We start from the raw sequence: 23615 nt of genomic DNA, 5'->3' as shown, positions 1-23615 counted from the left end.
CTGTTAACTTATTGTGTGTTATTGCTTTCGTTCTTCCACAACAGAGCTGACTAGCTGCAAAGAGAAACAGTGTGATGTGCAAAGCTTGAAATGTTTGCTTGTTGGTTCTTTACAGATAAGCTTGCCAGTCCCTGCCCTAGAAACCAGCATGTGGCACCATGCTGGATCATCGCCCCACATTAGCTTAATTTGTCGTCATCGCAACCCTGGTAGGAGTGCTCACTGTACCAGGTTTGTTAAGGCAGCTGAAGCTTAGAGACCATTACAGGTAGTGGTAAAGTGTGAAGGCTTGGAAGTCACATGGGCAGGGTTTAAATTGCCTCCAGTGTTTAATGTGCTGTGTCAAGCTGCGTCATCTCCCCAAGCCTCAGTGCCTATGTGATAAATAATTATCACATAGAACTGCTATGACTATTAATTTAATTCACTTAGATAAAGAACTTAGCTTAGTATCTATGACCCAGGAAATGCTCAATGAATGCTTATGCATCATTTGAGAAGTTCAAACTCTTGGTCAAGACATCATGTTCTGTAGTGGCACTGGCATTCCAGTGCGATATGTCTGAGTCCAGAGCTTGAGTTCATAACCACTATAGGAAATTACCAGATGCTAAATGCACAAATGAAATATACTCTTCTCTTCCCTGAGTTTCCAGTTTTCCCCTCTTTAGAAACAAGAGATCTCTTTCTAAGTTACACAACTGAACTGTGTCCAGTAAATCTGCTAATACCAGACGGTCTTTGTCTTTAAGCCTTGGTTATTTTATTCTGTAGGGGTTCTTATTGCTCAGGATGCATTGTTTCTTTCCAGCCCTTCTCCTCAGCTTGGTTTGAGGAAGGTGTAGTTGGCAAAATTTGAAGATAGGACACAGACCCTGCCCTCTGGTGTACTTCCCCTGCAGGTGGAGCTTGTGAATATGGTGAGCTTTCACTTTCCTGGTTAAGGGAAGGGATTTTGCAAAAGCAATCAAGGTTCCTATTCAGGTGCCCTTGAGTTAATCAAAAGCCATGATCCTGGGTAGACCTGATCAATGCAGGTAAGCCCTTAATAAGAGATTTGAAGCAAGAGAGATTACGCTCCTGGTCTTTAAGAAGTGAGTGGCCACATTAGAGGAGGGTCTTTAGGAAGGGCTTTGAGAGGATTGCATGGCAGGATCTCCAGCTGAGTATATTCTCTGGATGACAGCCAGTAAGAAAAAGAGAATCTCAGACTCAAAGCTGCATGAAAGTTAATTGAATCTTTCTCCAGTCAAGACTGTAATGAGAACTCAGCCCCAGCCAATACCTGGATTGCACCCTGGTAAGATCCTAAAGTAGAGAATCCAGCCAAGCCACGCCTGGACTCCTAACCCAGAAAAACCGTAAGATCATAAATATGTGTTGTGGAAAGCTGCTAAGTTTGTAGTAATTTGCTCCATAGCAATAGAAAACTATTACAGAAGGATAAGCTGCAGCAAAATCAAGGAACATATTTCTCAACAGCTCTTTGGAGGGAAGAAAAAAAGAAGCAAAATATTTGCTAAAGTCAGACTCACTCTGGTTTTTTGGAAAGTGACTGCCTCATCCGTTGCTGCTGTGTGCATGTCCAGGAAGCAGCACAGTCATCCAGAGGAGGACTTCGAGGCTCCAATCACACTGCTGTGTGGCCCCCATTAACACCACTGCCTAATAAATTATGCCAAGTGCTTATGATACCACAGGCACTTTAAACATAAGAATACACTAATTTATAGTAAAATACAAATTGTTAGAATGACTAGATTTGTTTATTATTGGTTATAACTGAGTATATAGGAATTATCAGTTCATGAATTAATTTTATACAATCTTTAAAACTAGTCATGGTGAGTTTGGCTCAAGAGTAGTATTTTGGGATGGAGATACTTCGTTAAAAACAAGAAAAGAGGAAGGAAGGGTGGCCTCTGAGGACGCTTGTTGAGTTGAATTTTGTAACTAAATACATAATGTTCTAATGGTGGCAGATGCAGCTCTGAAGTAATGAAACAGATAAACACTGGGAGAGGGAGGAGGAAAGAAAAGATCTACCAGGCTGACCACGGCTAGGGCTACTAACCAGGTGGTAGGGTGCTACATTTGTTTCCTTTGCTGCCATAACACATTATCACGCACTTGGTTTTTTTAAACATGTATTTCTTATTTCCTGGTTTTGTAGGTTGAAATGTGGACCATCTCATTCCTGTGCTTCTGGTTTCACTAGGCTGGAATCAAGGTGTCCGTCGGCTAAGCTCTAATCAACAGTTCTGGCAAGAATCTGCTCCCAACGCCATTCACATTGCTGGCAGAATCCACTTTCTTTTGATTTCAATACTTAGGTTCTCATTTGCTGCCTGACAGCCAGCTTTAAGCTCCAGAGGCCTCTCTCTGGTTTTTGTGTGTGAGCCTCTAGACCTCAGAGCCAGCAATGGTGCACTGAAACGTTCTCACTTGTGGAATCACTCTGACTTCCCTTTTTGCTGCATCTGTCTGACTCCATTGAGAGAAAGTGCTCCACTTTTAAGGGTTTATGTGATTATATTAGACCCACTCAGATAGTCTAGGATAATCTTCCACCTGTAAAAACTGTAACCTTAATTACATCTGCATTGTCTTTTATACCATGTAATGTAACATATTTTTAGATTCCAGGGACTGGCCATATTTATCTTTGGTGGCCTTTATTCTGGCCACCACAGACACACTCACTCTTTGGATGCTAGTGGTCAAGTCTGGTACAAGGTTTTTAATGTGTCCAGCATGATTTAGCCACTTTCTATATCCATGCAGAGACATGGGTGATGGCCTATAATCCTTAACAGCATAAATAAAAGGGTAGTACAAACAGTGTCATTTATCTTGTGGTTAAAAGTCACAATAAGGTTCAGCTTCTGGGATGGCTATATACTGACCATGTGTGCAGGTGGACATGGGGTCCACCTTGAATATGTGGATCTTGGGAAAATGACTCTCATGTTTGCTTTGATAAAATGGGACTGATAAAACTCAGTGGGAGATAATCTAAAGGAGAATGATATACTCATTTACTAACATCTTATAGAGATGAAATATGATAATGCCTGTAAAGACATTTGCTCATGGTGGTTGCTAAACAAATGTTAGTTCCCTTCTAACCTTCTCCTATTCTATTTTTCCAGTATTGTTACAAGAATCCAGTGATTATTTATTTTCATTAAAGAAAATTTTAAGAAATAGAAAAAATAATATAGATATCTATATTGCCTACTACCGAGCTTCCACCTAGTGATTCCCGAAGGGTTTGAATCCACTTGCGGGCACCAATAAAGATACGCAATGGAAATATCTAATTGTTAAGCATCTGGACAACTAAAATGTTGTAATTTGTACATGTGAAATGCTATGTTGAAGTAAATCAATGAATTGTAAGTAAGTCATGTGAAAAGATGTCTGATAATGTTTTTCTGGCTATGGATGGAATGGTTAAAGTGGTTTATTCTAAGAGTTTACAGATGTGTAAAAGTTCATAAATAATTCACACAATAGGACAATTGAGAATAATTTGGAGTCTGTTACATCAAGCACCATTGTTTGTTATAAATATCTACATGACATTGTAACTCCAATTTCTTCTACAACCAAACGTTAGAATTATTACTTGGCAATGAAGTCCGTGCCTCAATGATATTTATTCAGACAATACATTTAAGAAAGGATTTCATGAAAGCCAATATTCTCAATGGCAGCTGGAGATCTCCCGGTTCATAAAATATTGTACTTTAGGGTAGAACATGGAAAGTTAAACTTTCAATCTCTCTCTGATACCTGCTGTCCCCTGTAAAGCTGTTTTTTAATCTCCTCTTTCCAAAGGCTGGGACCATTCCCCTTTCATCAGTGTTCTTATTATTTATTTAAAACCTCTGTTGAAGCTTTCTTCAGTGTAGTTTTGGGGTTTTTTTGTTCACTTTTTCTGTTTCCTTCATTGGGCTGTGAACTCTTCAAATGTAAAAACCACATATTGTTGACTTCTATTTCTAGATCTAGTTTGGTTTTCTGGGTTAGAACTGGCTCCCAGTAAAGCACTTCATTAAAAGCCCTGAAGAACTTCAGCTATAAGTGTATAATAAGAAAAATATTTAAGATAATCTGGGTAAATATGAGCTGATTTAAGACAGAGAACAAACTAACATATGGGGAATGATGAAAAAGAAACTTTGGAGAAAGAATAGAAGTATTTTTAATATCAAATATTATGCTTTGATCTCTGGGTTTTTTTTTTCTTTCTCAAATGTAATCGGACTATTGAGTCTAGAATATATTTTACCATTATAGTTATGGAAATACTTTTCAGTTGCTTAACAATTCAAATCAGCAATGGTCGTATGAATCTGAAAAATAAGAAAAAAATATTAAATATGAAAAATAAAAAGGAAAGGCTTTTGTGCTAGGGATCCACCAATTTGATGCTTTGAGATTACGATCAGGGTACTGAAGTTGAGAGCTGGGCAGCCAACAAAGCAGTTACTTGCGTTGTGCATCATCTTCTTAAAACCTGGGATTTTCCCAGAGTAATCATTCCATAAGCCTAAGTACACACATTAGGTGTTGGTCCTTGGCTCTGAAAATGTGAAAACCTAACACTTAGAATTAAAAGGCATGAGTTTTCCAACTTCTTCACACCATGCAGATGGAATATGCAGACGAGGGCCACCTTCACACTTGGTTCTAACGCAGATGATATGATTATGCACAGACAGGCAGTGGGAAAGATGTTTATTTAGGGTTGTACAGAGCAAGTGCTATGATGTTTACCCTTCATAAACGCCTATGAGACTTTAGAATTCCTCCTACTAACTGAGGTTTTTCTAAATATCCAACAGACAGTGCCTGGTGATGATCAGGAACCACTGTTTCAATCAATTACATTCTCACCCGTATTTCACTCAACCGAATGAACTGCAATGACTCAGCATTAATAAATTCCTAAGCATATGTTTTGTCCAACTGATCATCTTGCTACTAGTTCTGGACTCTTTCACTACGTACAATTTATAACATAAGCCTTTATTTGTTTTGTTAACATAATTCACTTTCTTGAAATTTGCAAGACTAGACCTATTAAACCATAATAAAAAGCAAAGCTTTAGATTCCTTATTTAATTCCCAGTTAAGTACATCTTCCAGCAGCAAACATAGTCAAGATGTTGCCTAGTCGCTCATAAAATATTAAAATGTTCAATATTAGTCATTTTATGAAACCATCAGAGATTAGATAAGTTTATTGGTTCAACTTTGGTTAAATATATAAAAAACCCATGCTCTATAATAGTTAAATTCTTAATAAAGGCGTTTGCAGAAGAACACAAATGTTCTTTCAAAACCAAACATGACTTTACGCCCTAACTCCCACTGTGACTCATGGTAAGAATTTAGGTTCTCATAAAATCTATTTTCTATTTTACAACTAGAGTGGTCATTTGATTTTCTAGAATAAATTCTGGTCTCAGGTTTAGCAAGATTCACATTCACACATGCTGTAGAGCAAGTAAATAGTCTTCTCTATCAAAATCAAAATATGATTGTGACTTCTTTAGGGGCGTAGGAATGTCCTACTGCACTGGGTATCAGTGCATGTCTCAAGCTACGTAATAGAGAGATGCGGTTACTCACTATGCAGCGCTTCCTGTCACCACGTGTCAGATCCTGCCACTTGACAAACGCCACGCACAAACAGAAGCACAGCTCCTTCCCGCAAGAATCTCACTGTAAACCAACATGAACGTACACACTCGCTTTGCATGTGATCAGTGTCCTAGGAGGTGTACGGGGAAAGTCTTTTGGGAACCCAGGGTGTGGGAAACTAGTTCTGCCCAGAGAGAGAGCAAAGCATTTCCAGAATTGGCATTTCAACAAACGTTCATGGGGAGATAGGAAAACAGTGAGGGTGTGAGCTTTGGATTTACTTTTCTCTCTTACTCCAGTGTGACTTTGAATGACTGAGGCCAATTGTCAGACAGTTTTGTGTACATTTATTTTCTTATTTGTAAAATGGAATAATGAAAAGATCATAGAGGCTATACCAACTCACACAGCTGATGCAATTATTAAAGGAAATAATGTTTGAAAAAGTACAGTATAGACTACAACAATAAGCTCACTAAAGAGTAGAGTAGACAGGCAAACTGAGGACAGATTTGGGGGACAGTTAGTACCCGTTTTAGAAATATGTGCTTTTTTCTGGAGGTGGTCTTATTTTGTAGATCTCTTTTGAGGTAGACAATGAACATGGAAGTAATGTAGAAAAGAAAGTAATCTGAGAATAAAAGTCTGGGAACCAATTAAAGATGATTATGAAAGTATGGATCAGAGATAATAATTGCCTAAATTGAGTAATAATAGAATAAAATGAAAAAGAGAGGTGAACCTCAGATGAATAAAAGGAGAAACAATAACCAGGACAACTGATTTAATGTGGGTGACAAGAGTGAGAGAGGAATAAAGCTGACCATATTTTTAGCCCAAGTGACTAAAAGGATGCCATGGTCATTAACCAAAGAAAGACACCTGTGATATTTGGGGAAGACAAGTATTATACCAAGATGTTGTCTGGATTCCTAAGTGAACATATTTTGACATCACAGGAATAGGGCTCGGGAGAGAGGTCAGAGGTGGAGGAATTGTTTAGAGATTCATCAACATAGATTTTATGTCTTATAGAAAATAAATTAAATGGAATTAAAAATAATAAGACTCAAGCCCCGGTCTTCTGGTCATAATTGGGGAGCCCCAATACAGATCATAGCATCTTTCTGAATGCCATCCCTTTAGAGAAAGTGCTTTGTATTTAAGTCTGCTTAGAAAAATTAATTTGAAGTCTCACTTAGGCAAAATGACATTTCTTTGGGGAGGGGAATTTTATAATTGTAGAGCATGACTGAGATGCTTTACCTTCTTAGAACCTGTTCCCTAGGGAACATTTGTGAGGGGAGGGCTCTCCAGATGAACTTGTAATGAGTCACACTTGAAGCTTGCAAAAGCATCCAGAGTCGGGGACATCAAGGCAGGTGCATGACCGGAAGATGGTAGATCCAGCAGCAAGTCTGGTTGGGAGATGTGGCCACACAGCATTCATTCAGCCTCAGGGCAGGGGCAGGTGGTGTCACAGCCCCACACATTATGGTGGGGATTCAAAAGCATTACTCTTATTTTAAGACAAGTTTTATGGTGTGATTTGGGATGTCATCCCTGAAAAAAGACTGAATACTATTAATGAGTGACTTTTAATCTTCAGGTAAAAGGAGTAGGAGAGCCAGAACCAAACCTGGGCATGTTTAAGGGCCTGAATTTCAGGATGAAGTAGAAAGATTCATTTATCACATTAGAAGCCAGGACAACTGGTGCTGAGGCACAGAGTGTTGAGTTTTAAAGCCTTGGCTGCTACTCAAAGTGTAGTTCTCAGAGAAGCAAAACTGCCATCCCCAGGAGCTTGTGAGACAGGGGCAGAAAGGAGCGGGGACTAAGATGTCCTTGGTGGTGCCTTCCGCTGGTGACCTTGCTGCACATGAATTGGTTTGGAGTTCACATTAGGAAATAAGAATAGGTAAGCAGTGGGTTCAATTTTTTTTTAAAGGATGAAGAATGAAGATGTTAAAAGCAATAAAAGAAATAAAAGAAATCAGATAATATTTGATGATGTATTCCATACAGCAGTCTAGGCCTAAGAGATAAGGGGGAGTAAAGGTCAATTCTGAGCTTAGATCAGTGGGAAATGGTTTTTTCATTAATTTTTAAAAATGCACTTTCAGAAGGAGGAATTTTTTTTTTGGTTGAGGGAAGATTGTAATCTTACAAACCATGACTTTGAAAACATCACAAACACTATTTGTAATCAATCTTTTGCCATAATTTATAGTGACATTATTAGATGGTGACCTAAATATTTTGCATAATTTTATAAAATAATGATTTTTAAAAAAATTCTCTTCAGAAGCCCCCAGAGAAATATTATACCCATATAACATTATACATCATACAACATTTAAAATGTTAGTCCCTTAGAAAACATTAAGAAGAACTTCATTGAAAATTGTTCCTTTCTACATGGAATGCATGAGGATTAAATATCACTCATGGAGATACGGATGATTTCTAATTTTTAAATGTTTTATTCGTCTGTGCCATTTCATTGGAATAAGGAGCAGACTTCCAATATAACTGCCATTGCCCTTAAGATGGTAGAGCCAGTGAAAAGCATTAAAAAAATATATATATCTGTGGAAAACAGTTTGGATGCTTCCACCCTCTCCTTTGTTCTGGTTCTGGAAGCAGCACCACATCCCAACATTTTCATCAACTCGTTGAAGAAATTTCAAGTCAGATTTCCTAGGCTCTCGCAAAATCTCTTTGTCCATTCTTGAGGTTCTTTAGCACAGACTAATATTTCCCTTTGTATGATTGAGAGCATGAATCTTATTTCTGAGCTACCTGAAGACCTTCAAATTACTCTCATGGCAAAGTGCATGAAGGCGGGCATGTTACTGCACAAGACCCCCTGAACCTCTTCTTCACAGTCAGAATTGGGAGAATTAGGCTCTGCAGGGCCGTCACACTGTCAGATGCTAAAAAAAAATGAGTTTGTGGAAGTACAAAAGAAGCAAGAAGACCACTGCCGCTGCCACTTACACAGACACTGGCTCATCATTTACTGTGGAAAACTAGTGATTAGACTACAATAGCAGCTATAGCTTAGTGATCTGCCTTTAAAAATTTTTTAAAAGCAGTTCCCAGAAACCAGCACCCGGACAATGCGTTTTCCACCTAATCATCCTCAAAGGATGTTCCGTCTGACAGGTCAAAGATACTTCTCCCAGGAATTACGGGGTTTTATTTTACGAATGCATAACGTAGCTAATGTGTTGGAGAGGGACTTGGTTGCTGAGTTTCCAATCACAAAGCTGGGTCTCAGGCACTTCTCTTTTTCCTGGTCAGTCCCTCACAGCACTGTTTTTCACTACAGACACACAGTGAGGACATGAAGACCTGCGGGGCACAGGCGTAAGTGAGGACAGTCCCACTGTGAACACCTGAGGTGTTCTTCTGCCTTGTAACTATTTCTATTTTCTTTGATACTGTAACAATGTAATAATATTTAAACATGCTTACTCTGGAGAGTTTCATTAAACAAAACAAAGCAGAAAACCAAACCAAACCTGACTGATTGCAAAATGCGAGGCAATGATTACTACAGAAACACCTAGTAGTTCCACACAAAGGGAAAAACAGTTCTGCAAAATTAAAACTTGATAACATTTGTAAAACAAGTCATGCAATCAAAGACCCTCATCTTACCGGGAAGAAATGGAGACTCAGAGAACCGATTTTCCCAGGTAAAAATGTCAATAAGTGACAACTTGGCACCACAAACATTTGAATATCTTCCACTCAGTATATCCTGGGCAAGGCTGTGGGGATTCAAAGACGATAATACCCATTGATGTTCTCCACATGGTTCCCAGTCCAGGCAACAGGGCTGCATGCACAGAGGCAGGGTAAGGAGGAATGGAGCGATGCCAGCTGGCCCTCTTTCCATGGCACCATGTGGCCCTCCCTCATACAACTACTCTACTTATGGAATCTCATCAAATCCGCTACCACATATTTATTTGCATTAATAAATATCTATTAACAGTTACTAAGAATAAGACATTGAGCTATGGGAGATAGAGAGTATCAACATAGGGAATCCATAGTCCCTTTCTTTAAAGCATTTATCATCCAGCAATGAGAATGACACTGCTGAAGGGCAGTTGGAATGCAGAACAGAGGTGGTAGAGAGTTCTAGAAGGCACACATGGAAAGTCCAGACTGGGACAGACAGAAGGAGGTGTCTGATGGAGGAAGGTCATAACTAAAGTCTATGCAAAGGCACGCAGGGGCAGAAAAGCCCAAGCTGTGTTCTGGGGACACCAGGTTTGGTGCAGGACGTTTGGCTGTGGGATGCAGGAGGATGGAAGTGGGAACAGAGGATGAATGGCAGCTGTTCTCTGCTGTAGCTGGAGGGAAAAGGCAAGGCTGGGAAGCTGGGCTCATTTTTAGACATTAATATAATCTGATATTTTTAAACTCAGAGAAATTGGTATTTTTACTTTTGTGTTTTAGAAATTTTGGCCAGACAGTGGTAGAAAGAGCAAACTGGATGAAGTTGAATATGTCAATCTTCTTCTGGTCTTTGGGTCATGGCACCTCATCTTCTCTTTGACTCTGCATAGATAACACACTTCTGCTTCCATGGGTCCTTTAAACGACCAGTTCTGCATATTCCAAGGATTACAGCCTCATGTCTGATGATACAAAGGTACTTCACATATAATTCAAGCCAAATCTCTCATATTCACAATAAGAAAATTGAGACAAAGATAAGTGAAGTGACTTTTAATGGTATTCCCTCTGATACCTGTGAAATGAAAGCCTTTACCATACAGCACACTCACTTAGAGAGGAGTCTGTGTCCACTGGTAGCTGCTTCTCAGCTTCATCCACACTGTGGCCATGGAAAGGCTGCCCTCCCATTCCTTTCCTTAGAAAATTAATTTCTTGAGCCTACTTTGGTGGAAACATGGATCTACTGCATATTCTGAGCAGGTTTTAAAAAAAAATTTAATTGCTAATTGCCACTCATCCTTTTGGGTCCTCTGGCATATGCAATATTTCAGAGCTTATCTAAACTCACCAAAGATCAAATGTTCAAGCTAAATGCCTAAGGTCAATAGGCTGACTTCCAGATTCCAGGTACATTTTGTTTTAGTGTATTATCCATGCTGTAGGCATCTACTTCAATACTTTTCTTTTATACTTCAATACCTCAGGGGAAACTGAGGCTGTGATGGGCCCTTGACTGAAGGAGTCATGTGAAAACCAGGGACGGCAGAGGCAGACTTAAAGTCATAGTGTGTATATGACACGTAATTTCTTGTGTTAAAATACACACTTACCATCTCTGCCCCCACCAACAAACAAAAAAACACACAAACAAAACTATGTGAACCTCTGATTGTCTGGAGGTAAAGGCGGAGTCTATGTTTGGCTCAGAAACAAACAACAGGATGGTGCTCAAAATTAATGCGTCAAATGTGAAGTGTAAATCACATCTCAGCTGCAAATATTTATCCAGATAGACGTGAGAGGCAAAGAAAAAGAAGTGGCTTCCTTTAAAAAGATCTACCACTGGTGTCCAGATTGTACTCTTGGATCTGAACCTCACTCCTAAATTCTCATGTGCTTTTCCACATCTCTTCCCAAGTCTGCTCCGGGAAAGTTAACAAGAGATGAGTTCAGTGCTAAGGAAATGAAGGGTCCTATTTACTTGGAAGATCATTAGAGGTAGAATGCAAGATGATGCTTCAATCTCTGAACCTAAAACGGAAGCCTGCTCACCTGGACTTTGAATCAATGTGCTTACTGTTGAGAAATGCATACCGTGCATGTCGCTTTGGCAGTGAAGCACGTCACCATCCCCGTCTTCCTTTCTCTAGTTCATCTACTATAACATTTCAAAGGCTCACAAGGTACTGAAACAAACACGGGAATCCAACATCTAATTCAGGGTTGGAAACATAAAGAGAGGTGTACATGAGGCATTGTGATCCCAACTACCCACCAGTCAGCTGCCTTCTGCTTGAGCAATTTATTTGGAGTACCACAGTCAAGCTTATCTTTACTCTCACATACTAGGCAGGCATAATATTAAGAATAAATTATTTTAAACCCCTTCCCTGAAGAAAAAACAAGAAAAGAAAAATATTATGAAAAAGCAACATCTTGTTGCCAGAACTGTTCTGAGACATTAAGAGTGGGCAACAGCTGCCTATTTTTAACTCCACATAGTAGTTATTAAAAGTAATTCAAATGGTTTGCAGCAGGGATTATGCTCCTGAGTTTGGGGAACATGTAAATGCAAACGCCAAGGAAAAACTTCAGTTTGCTCATTGGTACTCTCCTGTAACACTCCATGACCTTGTTGGGCTGGGGCTAGAGAGAAGGACATAGACAGGAACCATTTGGTCAGTCCATGGTCTAAGTTCAGGAAGAATGCAGCACACAGAGAATGCTTTGTGGATATTTTAATTTGAGCCATATTTCTTTGGATTCTGTCCACAGCGTTTTTATTTCAGCAATTTGTAATTTATTATAGTGACAATATGAGTTGTCATATTTCTGCTTTTACTCATCGCAAACAAAAAGGCTTCCATAGAGTCAGTTTTCTCCATAACTGGGTTTGAGTCATCTGTGCCCTCATTTTCATCAGCTTCCTCAGATTTCCTTGGAAAAAAAAAAAAGGTCAACGATGAATTTTTATAGAGTTTCAAAAAGGTGTCAAAATCGCATTCTCAAATGCTACAGTACGTTAAGGAACATAGACACTGTACTTGTCCAAATGTCTTTCTGCTGGGGAGAATAAATGGGAGCAGAGCAGGTGTGTTTAAGCTGGGACTGTGTGACTGTCATCCTCCCAGCTGAGCTTGCCAGGGCGGAAGAATCATCTTCACCCTCCTCTGTCAGTTGAGTGGCTGCCTTCTACCTCCTGCATCCTGAATGTCCCACCTGTGTTTCTTCTCAATGTTCATTCCCACCAACTGGGGCCTCTCTCGTTACTTATCTCTTCTCAGTCTTCTACTACCTAGTGCTCCGTTCTCTACCCCATCATCTTCTTTGACAGTCAAAGTAATTTTATAAAGTAAATGTTGAACGATGTTCATCCCCTTACTCAGCAGAATTAAGCTCCCACTCATAGGCATGGCTCATACACGTCTCTGCTAAACTTAGATGGGCCATCACCTCACTTCCTCTGTGTCCATTTCCTCCGAATACCTCTTCCCTGTTCCCAAACACATGACACATTTCACACCTTTAGACCATTGCTTTTACTATGTTTTCTGCTTGCTGTTTTCTCTCTCCCTAAACCCAGAGGTTCTTCCTTTACCCATGTAGTAAATTGTTGTTTAACCTTAAAGACCCAATTGCCAAGATACAAACGTCCCCCCACCCCCCCCCTTTTTTTTTTTTGAGACAGAGTTTCACTCTTGTTGCCCGGGCTGGAGTACAGTGGCGCAATCTCAGCTCACTGCAACCTCCGCCTCCCAGGTTCAAGCGATTCTCCTGCCTCAGTCCCCCGAGTAGCTGGGATTACAGGCGCGTTCCACCACGCCTGGCTAATTGTTTGCATTTTTAGTAGAGAGGATTTTTTTCACCATGTTGGCAGGCTGGTCTTGAACTCCTGACCTCAGGTGATCCACCCACCTTGGCCTCCCAAAGTGCTGGGATTACAGGCGTGAGCCAACATGCCTGGCCTCTTCTGTCTTTTTATGTCGACCCATGTCCAGCTGGCTCAGCCAGCTGTCTTTCTGTAGCCTTTGCGGGCATGACAGTGTGTGTGGTTCCAAGGCAGGCAGCTGCAGACAGGACCATGTCTGAAACCCACTTCAGCCCTAGTCAGATAATCTTAGCAATTCATTTATCCTCACATGGTTTCATTCCTCACCCACAAAGAAGTGATAAGAATAATGAAGGCTGTTTCCAAGGTGCTGTGAGACTTGATGGAGATCATATGCAACAGACACGGCTCATGACAGACAGAGCCCGTTAATATTACCTGTGTCAATTATTGCAGTTTTATTTCACATTATTATGTCAGTTCAACATAATCTCTTTCCCTGCCAGATTATGTATTTTCTAAGGGAGAGAATGAGCCTCACTGGCTTTTCCAGTAAGGCACTTTCTTTACATCCACATGGCATGGGGCAAGTATACAGTTGGCGTGAGGATTCCCAGATATGGTGCAGGGTGTTTAGCTCAATTTTTCAGGTTAGTAACAAAAGTTGTTAGTATACATTCAAAATATTAAATGTGACATACTTTTACTTAAAATATGTTTTTAGATATTTGAAATTCAAATTTAATTGGATGTCCTGAATTTTTATTTGCTAAATCTAGCAACCCCAATTGATGTTTACTATCTAAATTATTTTCTACATCAATTTTTTGAGATTAGGATTCGTAAAAGACTCTCCTATGGAGGTGAAGTTATTAGTCACTTATTGCAATTATTTGAGACATCAACACTTATTTCCCTGGGACTCTGCACAGGATTATGAATGTCTCAGTGGAAACCTCACCATTGTGAAACTAACACAAATAAGCACACTAGAAAAAAAATGTCATCACTACAGTTTTTCCCTTTACTAAGCAGGGGAAATCACCAAGTGAGGTGAAAGGACACAGTGCCATTTCCTTGGAATTTCAGAATTCCCAGGGATCAACGACCCCTTTCATTCTGCTGCCTCCAGAAGGGATTGAGTGAGTCAGAAAGTGAGCCTTAACCCTGGCCATCCCAGCACAGTTTCCTAACTCATTCCCTCCTAACTCTTCTCCCACCTCCAGTGTTTCTGCCTCTAAAACTTAAAGATGATCAGGAAATGAGGTGAGAGCGTGAGTGTTGTTGAAATCGGGTGTCTGGGGAAGCCCATATTCTCAAACCTACAGTATTAGTCCATTTTCACACTGCTATAAAGAACTGCCAAAGACTGGATAATTTATAAAGGAAAGAGATTTAATTGACTCACAGCTGAGCATGGCTAGGGAGGCCACAGAAAACTTACAATTATGGCAGAAGGTGAAGGGGAAGAAAGGTACCTTCTTTACAAAGTGGTAGGAAGGAGAATGAACGCAGGAGGAACTACCAAACACTTATAAAACCATCGGATCTTGTGACAACTCACTCACTATCATAAGAACGACATGCAGGAAACTGCACCCATGATTCCATTACCTCCGCCTGGTCTCTCCCTTGACACGTGGGGATTATGGAGATTATGGGGATGACAATTCAAGATGAGATTTTGGGTGGGGACACAGCCAAATTATATCACCCGCCAAGGAGGATTAGTACATTTTCTATGACTCAAGAAGATGATGATGAGGGTAGCCATCACCACCAAGGGCCCCACTTATCAGTATCCAGGGCACTCCTATAGCTGGAACTATGGATTAGAGGGCTTGCTGGGGATGCAGGGGCTTAGGAGGAGAGGGCAGCAAAGGAGAGTTGCCTGCAGGCTCCCATTACAAAGAAGAGCCTAGGTAAGATAACCACATTGATTCAAGCAGCTCAGGGGAAGTCAACTACTGGCCCCTGTTAGATATGGAAATAATGGACATCACTAGAGGTGGTAGCAGAAATTCAACTCAACCAATGTGGGCAACCAGTCACAAGGCAAGGAGGAGGGAGGTCGAGGGCAGGCAGAATTCCTGCCTTTCCCCAGGACCTACAGTAGCTGAATAGAACTCTGTGAAGACTCAGAGAGGGGGACAGTGAACTGACAAGAATACCCAGAGGCAGGCGATGACCAGACAGCAGAGCCACTATCAGTTAAAAAGTTAAAAGAAGTCCGGGTGCAGTGGCTTACGCTTGTAATCCCAGCACTTTGGGAGTCCAAGGTGGGCAGTTCACTTGAGGTAAGGAGTTCAAGACCAACTTGGCCAACATGGTGAAACCCTGTTTTTACTAAAAAATACAAAAATTAGCTAAGCATTATGGCATGTGCCTTTAATCCCAGCTACCTGAGAGGCTAAGGCAGGAGAATTGCTTGAACCTGGGCAGCGGAGGTTGCAGTGAGCCGAGATGGTGCTACTGCTCTCCAGCCTGGGTGACAGAGAGAGACTCCACCTCAAAAAAAAAAAAAAAGTTATAGGAAAAAGGTGCATGGCTATATATAGTGTGGTTGCATTTTCTCATTTCTACCCACAACAATGGAAATTGTTGTTAACTTTTATGCCACATTGTTAGTCAGTTTAACATATCTCTTTCCCTGTTGGATTGCATGTTTCCTAAGGGAAAACATGCCTTTCCAGTAAGACACATTCTTTTCACCCACATAACATAGGGCAAGTATACAGTAGGTGTGGCCACTCTTGTGTAGTGGATTTCTGAGTTGCTCACATCACTATGGGTCTCTTACCTTGGCTCTTTTTCATGATGGGAGCCTGCAGGCAATGCTCCCTTGCTTTCCTCTCTCCCTGGGCCCCTGTATCCCCAGCAAGCTCTCTACTTCATAGATCCAGCTGTGGAATAAAGGAAGTCACAGGATCCACAGTAGAAAAATAAGTGTTCTTCATTGTTCAGAAGAAACTCATAAAGATGAAGCTCATCTGTCCTTTGTAGACATGAATGCTCTAGTCAAGTCTTTTTTTGGCTATACACTTTTTAAAAAAAATTCCTTCCTTCCTTCCCTTCTTTCTTTCCTCTTATTCTCTCTCTTTCTCTCTCTCTTGCTTTATGTTTTGTGTCAAAAGCAGCTCAAGAAATAAAACAGAAAAACCGACCTGGATTGGAAGGTGTATTAGTCAGGGTTCTCTAAAACTCCTATATATGTATATAGGAGTTTATTAAGTGTTAACTCACAGGATAACAAAGTCTCACATAGGTCATCTGCAAGCTGAGGAGCAAGGAGAGCCAGTTGGAGTCCCCAAACTTAAGAACTTGGAGTCCAATGTTCGAGGGCAGGAAGCATCCAGCATGGGAGAAAGATGTTGACTGGGAGGCTAGGACAGTCTAGTGTTTTCACATTTCTAGCCACACTGGCAGCTGATTAGATGATGCCCATCCAGATTAAGGGTGGGTTCACCCTTCTCAGCCCACTGACTCAAATGTTAATCTCCTTTGGCAACTCCCTCACAGACACATCCAGGATCAATACTTTGCATCCTTCAATCTAATCAAGTTGGCACTCAGTATTAACCTTCACAGAGGCTTTTTTTTTTTTTGATAAAATGAGATGCATTAGTTTTCCATTACCACTATATCAAATTGTTTAGTGGCTTAAAACAACAATAATTTATCCTCATACAGTTCTGGCAGGTGAATTCCTCCACAGAAAATTTATTTTTTCTTTTTTACCACGTGGCCAGGCTTCAAATTTTCCAAACCTCTATGCTCTGCTTCCCTTTTAAACGTAAGTTCCAATTTCAAACCATCTCTTTATGAATGCATGTAACTGAATGCTTTCAGAATAAGTCAGGTCACCTCTTGATCTGTGTAGCAACTGACCTTGAGAAATTTCTTCTGCCAGATACTCTAAATCATCTCTTTCAAGTTCAGAGTTACACAGATCTCTAGTGCAGGAACAAAATGCTGCCAATCTCTTTGCTAAAGCATAGCAAGAGTGACCGTTACTCCAGTTCCCGATAAATTGCTCATCTCCATCTGAGACCACCTCAGCCTGGATGTCACTACCGATATCACTAACAACCTTTTGGTCAAAACCATTCAACAAGTCTCTACGAAGTTCCAAACTTCCTCACATCTTCCTGTCTTCTTCTGAGGCCTCCAAACTGTTCCAACCTCTAACTGTTACCAATTCCAAAGTCGCTTTCACATTTTCAGGTTATCTTCATGGTAGTATTCCTCTCCTGCTACCAATTATCTGTATTAGTCCATTTTCACACTGCTATAAAGATACTGCCTGAGACTGATAATTTATAAACAAAAGAGTTTTAAATCACTCACAGTTCCTCATGGCTGGGGAGGCCTCAGGAAACTCACAATCATGGTGGAAGATGAATGGGAAGTCTTCAGAAGGCAGAAGGGAAAGCGAGAGCATAGGAAACTGCCATGTCTAAAACCATCAGATCTCCTGAGAATTCCCTCATTATCATGAGAATAGCATGGGGGAAACTGTCCACATGATTCAATCACATCCCACCAGGTTCCTCCCTTGACACATAGGGATTACAATTTGAGATGATATTTAGGTAGGGACACAGAGCCAAACCATATCAGTTGTGATGTAACCTTTTAGGAGTCAAGAGATCAATTATCAAGATTTGTATACTCTAAGCTTCTTGAACTTCAGTACTCTCATCTGTGAAATGGTTCTAATGATAATATCTGATGAATATTTAGCACTGGTAAAGAAGTCAGTTAAATATAAAGATAACAGAAATAAAATAACATGTATATGTAAAATGCATTTTTGTGTTTAATACTGACACTGATTTCAGCCATGTCATTCTTGCAGATGTGTGTAAATATTCATATTTTTCTATCTACATAAGATTTGCACATTACATGGCAAATAATCACCATGGTGTAGTGGAGATAACCCTGATCCTACCACTTGAGAAGACAAAATGGAATTAGAAAGAGACAGGAATAAAGATTCGGGCAAGCTGGATTAAATTTCACCCACCCCTAAATTCCATTAACTGAGATCTTGGGAATGTGTCTTAACATGATCATCAGTTTTGCCAGTGGTACAATGAAGATAGCAGTGCTGACCTCAAAGAATTGCCAGGAATTAAAATTTTAAAATGAGATAATATTGAAAGTGTCCAGAATGATGCCTGGCCCTATGCAGCCACTCAACGTTGGCTCATTCTGGTACTTCTTAGAGTTCAAAGATGTGTAGATTGTATTATTTTCACTTCGTGTGTAACAAATTGCCATAGACTTAGTGGCTTAAAATAACACCCATTTATTGGCTCACAGTTTTGTAGATCAGAAGCCCAACAAGGTGAGACTGGGTCCTCAGACTTTTACAAGATCAAGGTGCTGGCCACACCAAGTTTCTGGCTGGAGGCTCTGGGAAAGAAAAAAAAAAAAAAATCATTTCTGAGTTCATTCTAGTTGGCAAAATTCAGTTTCTTCCAGATGTTGGTTTGGGGTCCCACTTTCTTGCTAGCTGCCTACTGTAGGGTGTTCTTAGCTCTTAGAGGCTACCTGCATTCCTTCCTCTCTGGCTCCTTCTTCAAGACAGCAAGAGAACATCAGAACTTCATGTGCTTTTAGTCTCTGACTTCCTTTTCTGCAACCAGACAGAGAAAACCCTCTTCCTTTAAGGTGCTCTTATCATTAGGCCAGACCCACTCAGATCATCACTTTGTCTTAAGGTCAACTGTGTCATATAACAAAACCTGATCCTGGGAGGTATAACTCACCCCATTTATAGTACTGAAGACCTGCAGGCTTACACACCTGGGAGATGGGAAAACTTGGTCCTCATCTCAGAATTCTGCCAACTATAGTTGATGTTTTATTCACGCTACATCCTAGCTTTGTGAACTTGGCCAAAAGGACCCTTTAGCTCTCAATATCCCTGCCTTCTGCCACGCATTCATAAACATAAAGCAGGGTAAAGTAGGGAAATCAGTCTACTCCAAAGGATTATTATCAATTTCACATAAGACAGAGAAGGCAGAGCATTTGTAACCTGTAAAGTGCCTTTTCTTAATCACAAATTTATCTTCCATAGCATTTTTAAAATTCTTATATTGCATTGCATTTATTACAAATGCATCATTTTCTCTAGAATTCTAAAATGGATGGCAGTAGATATGTTATTTATTTTATCTTTTTTTATTTCAGTAAGTTTTTGGAGAACAGGTTGTGTTTGATTACACGAATAAGTTCTTTAGTGGTGATTTTCAAATTTTGGTGCACCCATAACCCAAGCAATGTACACCATACCAAATGTGTAGTCTTTTATTTCTCACCTCCCTCCCAATCTTTCCTCCAAGACCCCAAAGTCCATTGTATCATTCTTATGCGTTTGTGTCCTCATAACTTAGCTCCCAACATATGATGTTTGGTTTTCCATTCCTGAGTTACTTCACTTAGAATAATAGTCTCCAATTCCATCCAGGTTATTGCAAATGCCATTATTTCATTCCTTTTTATGACTGAGTAGTATTTCATGGTGTGTGTGTGTGTGTGTGTGTGTGTGTGTGTGTGTGTGTGTGTATCACATTTTCTTTATCCATTCGGTGCTTGATAGGCATTTGGGCTAGTTGTGCTGATATAAACATGTGTATGCAAGTATCTTTTTCATATAAATGACTTTTTTTCCTCTAGGTAGATACCTAGTAGTGGGATGGCTGGATCAAATAGTAGATCTACTTTTAGTTCTTTAACGCATCTCCACACCATTTTCCATAGTGCTTGTACTAGTTTGCATTCCTACCAACAGTGTAAAAGTGTTCTCTTTTCACTACATCCACACCAACATTTATTATCTTTTTCTTTTTATTATGGCCATTCTTGCAGGAGTGAGGTGGTATTGAATTGTAGTTTTGATTTGCATTTGCCTGATAATTAGTGATGTTAAGCATTTTTCCGTATCTTTGTTGATCATTTGTATATCCTTTTTTGAGAATTGTCTATTTACGTCCTTAGCCCACTTTTTGATCGGATTGATTTATTTTCTTACAAATTCGCTTGAATTCTTTTTAGATTCTGGATATTAGTCCTTTGTCAGATATACAGACTGTGAAGATTTTTCTCCCACTCTGTAGGTTGTCTTTTAACTCTGCTGATTATTTGTTTTGCTGTTTAGAAGCTTTTTAGTTTAATTAAGTTCCATTTATTCATCTTCGTTTTTGTTGTATTTGCTTTTGGGTTCTGTGTCACAGAGTCTTTGCCTAAGAAATGTCTGGGGGGGGGGCGGTTTCTGATGTCGTTTTCTGGAGTGTTTATGGTTTCTGGTCTTAGATTTAAGTCTTTGATCTATCTTGAGTTGATTTTTGTATAAGGTAAGAGATGAGGATCCAGTTTCATTCTTCTACATGTGGCTTGTCAATTATCCCAGCACCATTTGTTGAATAGGGTGTCCTTTCCCACTTTATGTTTTTATTGGTTTTGTCAAAGGTCAGTTGGCAGTAACTATCTGGCTTTATTTTTGGATTATTTGTTCTGTTACATTGGTCTATGTACCTCTTTTTATACTGGTACCATGTTGTTTGGGTGACTACAGCCTTAAAGTATAGTTTGAAGTCAGGTAATGTGATGTCTCCAGATTTGTTCTTTTTCCTTAGTCTTTCTTTGGTTTTGCAGGCTCTTTTTTCATTTTATATGAATTTTAAGATTGTTTTTTCTAGTTCTGTGAAGAATTATGATGGTATTTTGATGGGAATTGCATTGAATTTGTAGATTGTAGATTGCTTTGGCAGTATGATCATTTTCACAATATTGATTCTACCCTTCCATGAGCATGGAAGGTGTTTCTGTTTGTTTGTGTTGTTTATGATTTCTTTCAGCAGTGTTTTGTAGTTTTCCTTGTAGAGGTCTTTCACCTCCTTGATTAGGTATATTCCTAAGCATTTTATTTTTTTGTTGCAGCTATTGTAACAGAGGCTGAGTTCTTGATTTGATTCTCACCTTTGTCACTCTTGGTGTATAGCAGAGCTACTGATTTATGTACTTTGATTTTGTATCCTGAAACTTCGCTTAATTCATTTACCAGTTTTAGGGGATTTTTAAGTGAGTCTTTAGGGTTTCCTAGGTATACAATCATGTCATCAGCAAACAGCAGCACTTTGACTTCCTCTCTACCAGTTTGGATGCCCTTTATTTTTTTCTCCTGATTGCTGTGGCTAGAACTTCCAGTGCCATGTTGAATAGAAGTGGTGAAAGTGGACATCCCTGTCTTTTTCCAGTTCCCAGGGGGATTGCTTTCAACTTTCTCCTGTTCAGTATAATGTTGGCTGTGGGTTTGTCATAGACGGCTTTTGTTACCTTAAGGTTTGTCCCTACCATCCAGATTTTGCTGAGGGTTTTAACCATAAAGGGATGCTGGATTTTGTCAAATGTGTTTTCTGCATCTATTGAGATGGTCATGTGATTTATGTTTTTAATTCTGTTTATGTGGTGTATAACATTTATTGACTTGTGGTTGTTAAACCATTTCTGCATCACGGGTATGAAACTCACTTGATCTTGGTGGATTGTCTTTTTGATGATATGCTGTTGGAGTCAGCTAGTATTTTGTTGAGGATTTTTGCATCTATGTTTATCAGGCATATTGGTCTATAGTTTCTTTTTTTGTTATGTCCTTCCCTGGTTTTGGAATTAGGGTGATACTGGCTTTATAGAATGATTTAGGGAGAATTCCCTCCTCTATTCTGTAGAATAGTGTCAATAGGATTGGGACCAATTCTTCTTTGAATGTCTGATAGAATTCAGCTGTGAATCTGTCTTGTCCTGGACTTTTTTTGTTGAAAATTTTTGAATTCCCATTTCAATCTTGCTGCTTGTTATTGGTCTGTTCAGAGTTTCTCTATCTTCCTGGTTTAATGTAGGAGGGTTGTATATTTCCAGGAATTTATCCATCTCCTCTAGATTTTCTAGTTTATGCATGTGAAGGTGTTTACAGTAGCCTTGAATAACCTTTTGTATTTCTTTGGTATCAGTAGTAATATCTCTTATTTCATTTATAATTGAGCTTATTTGGATCTTTTCTCTTCTTTTCTTGGTTAATCTTGCTAATAGTCTATCAATGTTATTTATCGTTTCAAAGAACCAGCTTTTTGTTTGTTTATCTTTTGTATTTTTTTTGTTTCAATTACATTTAGTTCTGCTCTGATCTTTGTTATTTATTTTCTTCTGCTAGGTTTGGGTTTGGATTGTTCTTGTTTCTTCAGGTCTGTGAGGTGTGACCTTAGATTGTCTATTTGTGCTCTTTCAGACTTTTTAATGTAGGCATTTAACACTATGAATTTTCTTCTTAGCACTACTTTTGCTATATCTCAGAGGTTTTGACAAGTTGTGTCACTATTATTCAGTTCAAAGACTTTTTAAATTTCCATATTTATTTCATTGTTGACCCAATGATCATTCCGGAGGAAGTTATTTTATTTCCATGTGTTTGCATGGTTTTGAGGGTTCTTTTTGGAGTTAATTTCCAATTTTATTCCACTGTGGTCTGAGAGAGTACTTGATATAATTTTGATTTTCTTAAATTTACTGAGAGTCATTTTTCTGCCCTATCATATGGTCTATCTTGGAGAATTTTCCATGTGCTGATGAGTGGAATGTATATTTTGCAGTTGTTGGCTAGAATATCCTGTAAATGTCTGTTAAGTCCATTTTTTCTGGATACAGTTTAATTCCATTTTTTTGTTAACTTTCTGTCTTGACGACATGTCTAGTGCTGTTAGTGGAGTATTAAAATACCCCACTATTATTGTGCTGCCATCTATAGCCATCTACCTAATTTCTTAGGTCCAGTAGTAATTTTTTTTTTTTTTTATAAATTTGAGAGCTTCAGTGTTAGATGCATATATATTTAGTATTGTGATAGTTTCCTGTTGCACTAGTAGTTTCATCATGCTACAACATCCCTCTTTGTCTTTTTTAACTGCTGTTGCTATAAAGTCTGTTTTGTCTGATATAAGAATAGCTACTTCTGCTCATTTTTGGTGTCCATTTGCATGGAATATCTTTTTCCACCCCTTTACCTTAAGTCTATGTGGGTCCTTACGTTTTGTATGAGTCTCCTGAAGACAACAGAAACTTGATTGGTGGATTCTTATACATTCTGCCATTCAATATATTTTTCAGTGGGGCATTAGGCCATTTATATTCAATGTTAATATTGAGATGTGAGGTACAATTTAATTTGTCATACTATTTCTTGCCTGAATACCTTGTTTTATGTTCATTGTGTTATTATTATATAGGTCCTGTGAGATTTATGCTGTAAGGAGGTTCTATTTTGATGTATTTCGATGATTTGTTTCAAGATTTGGAGCTCCTTTTAGCAGCTCTTATAGTGCTGACTTCGTAGTGGCGAATTCTCTCAGCATCTGTTTGTCTGAAA

This window comes from Macaca fascicularis, chromosome 13, assembly GCF_037993035.2.
Source record: "Macaca fascicularis isolate 582-1 chromosome 13, T2T-MFA8v1.1".
NCBI classification, from domain to species: domain Eukaryota; kingdom Metazoa; phylum Chordata; class Mammalia; order Primates; family Cercopithecidae; genus Macaca; species Macaca fascicularis.
Note: the sequence above shows the minus strand (reverse complement) of the source record.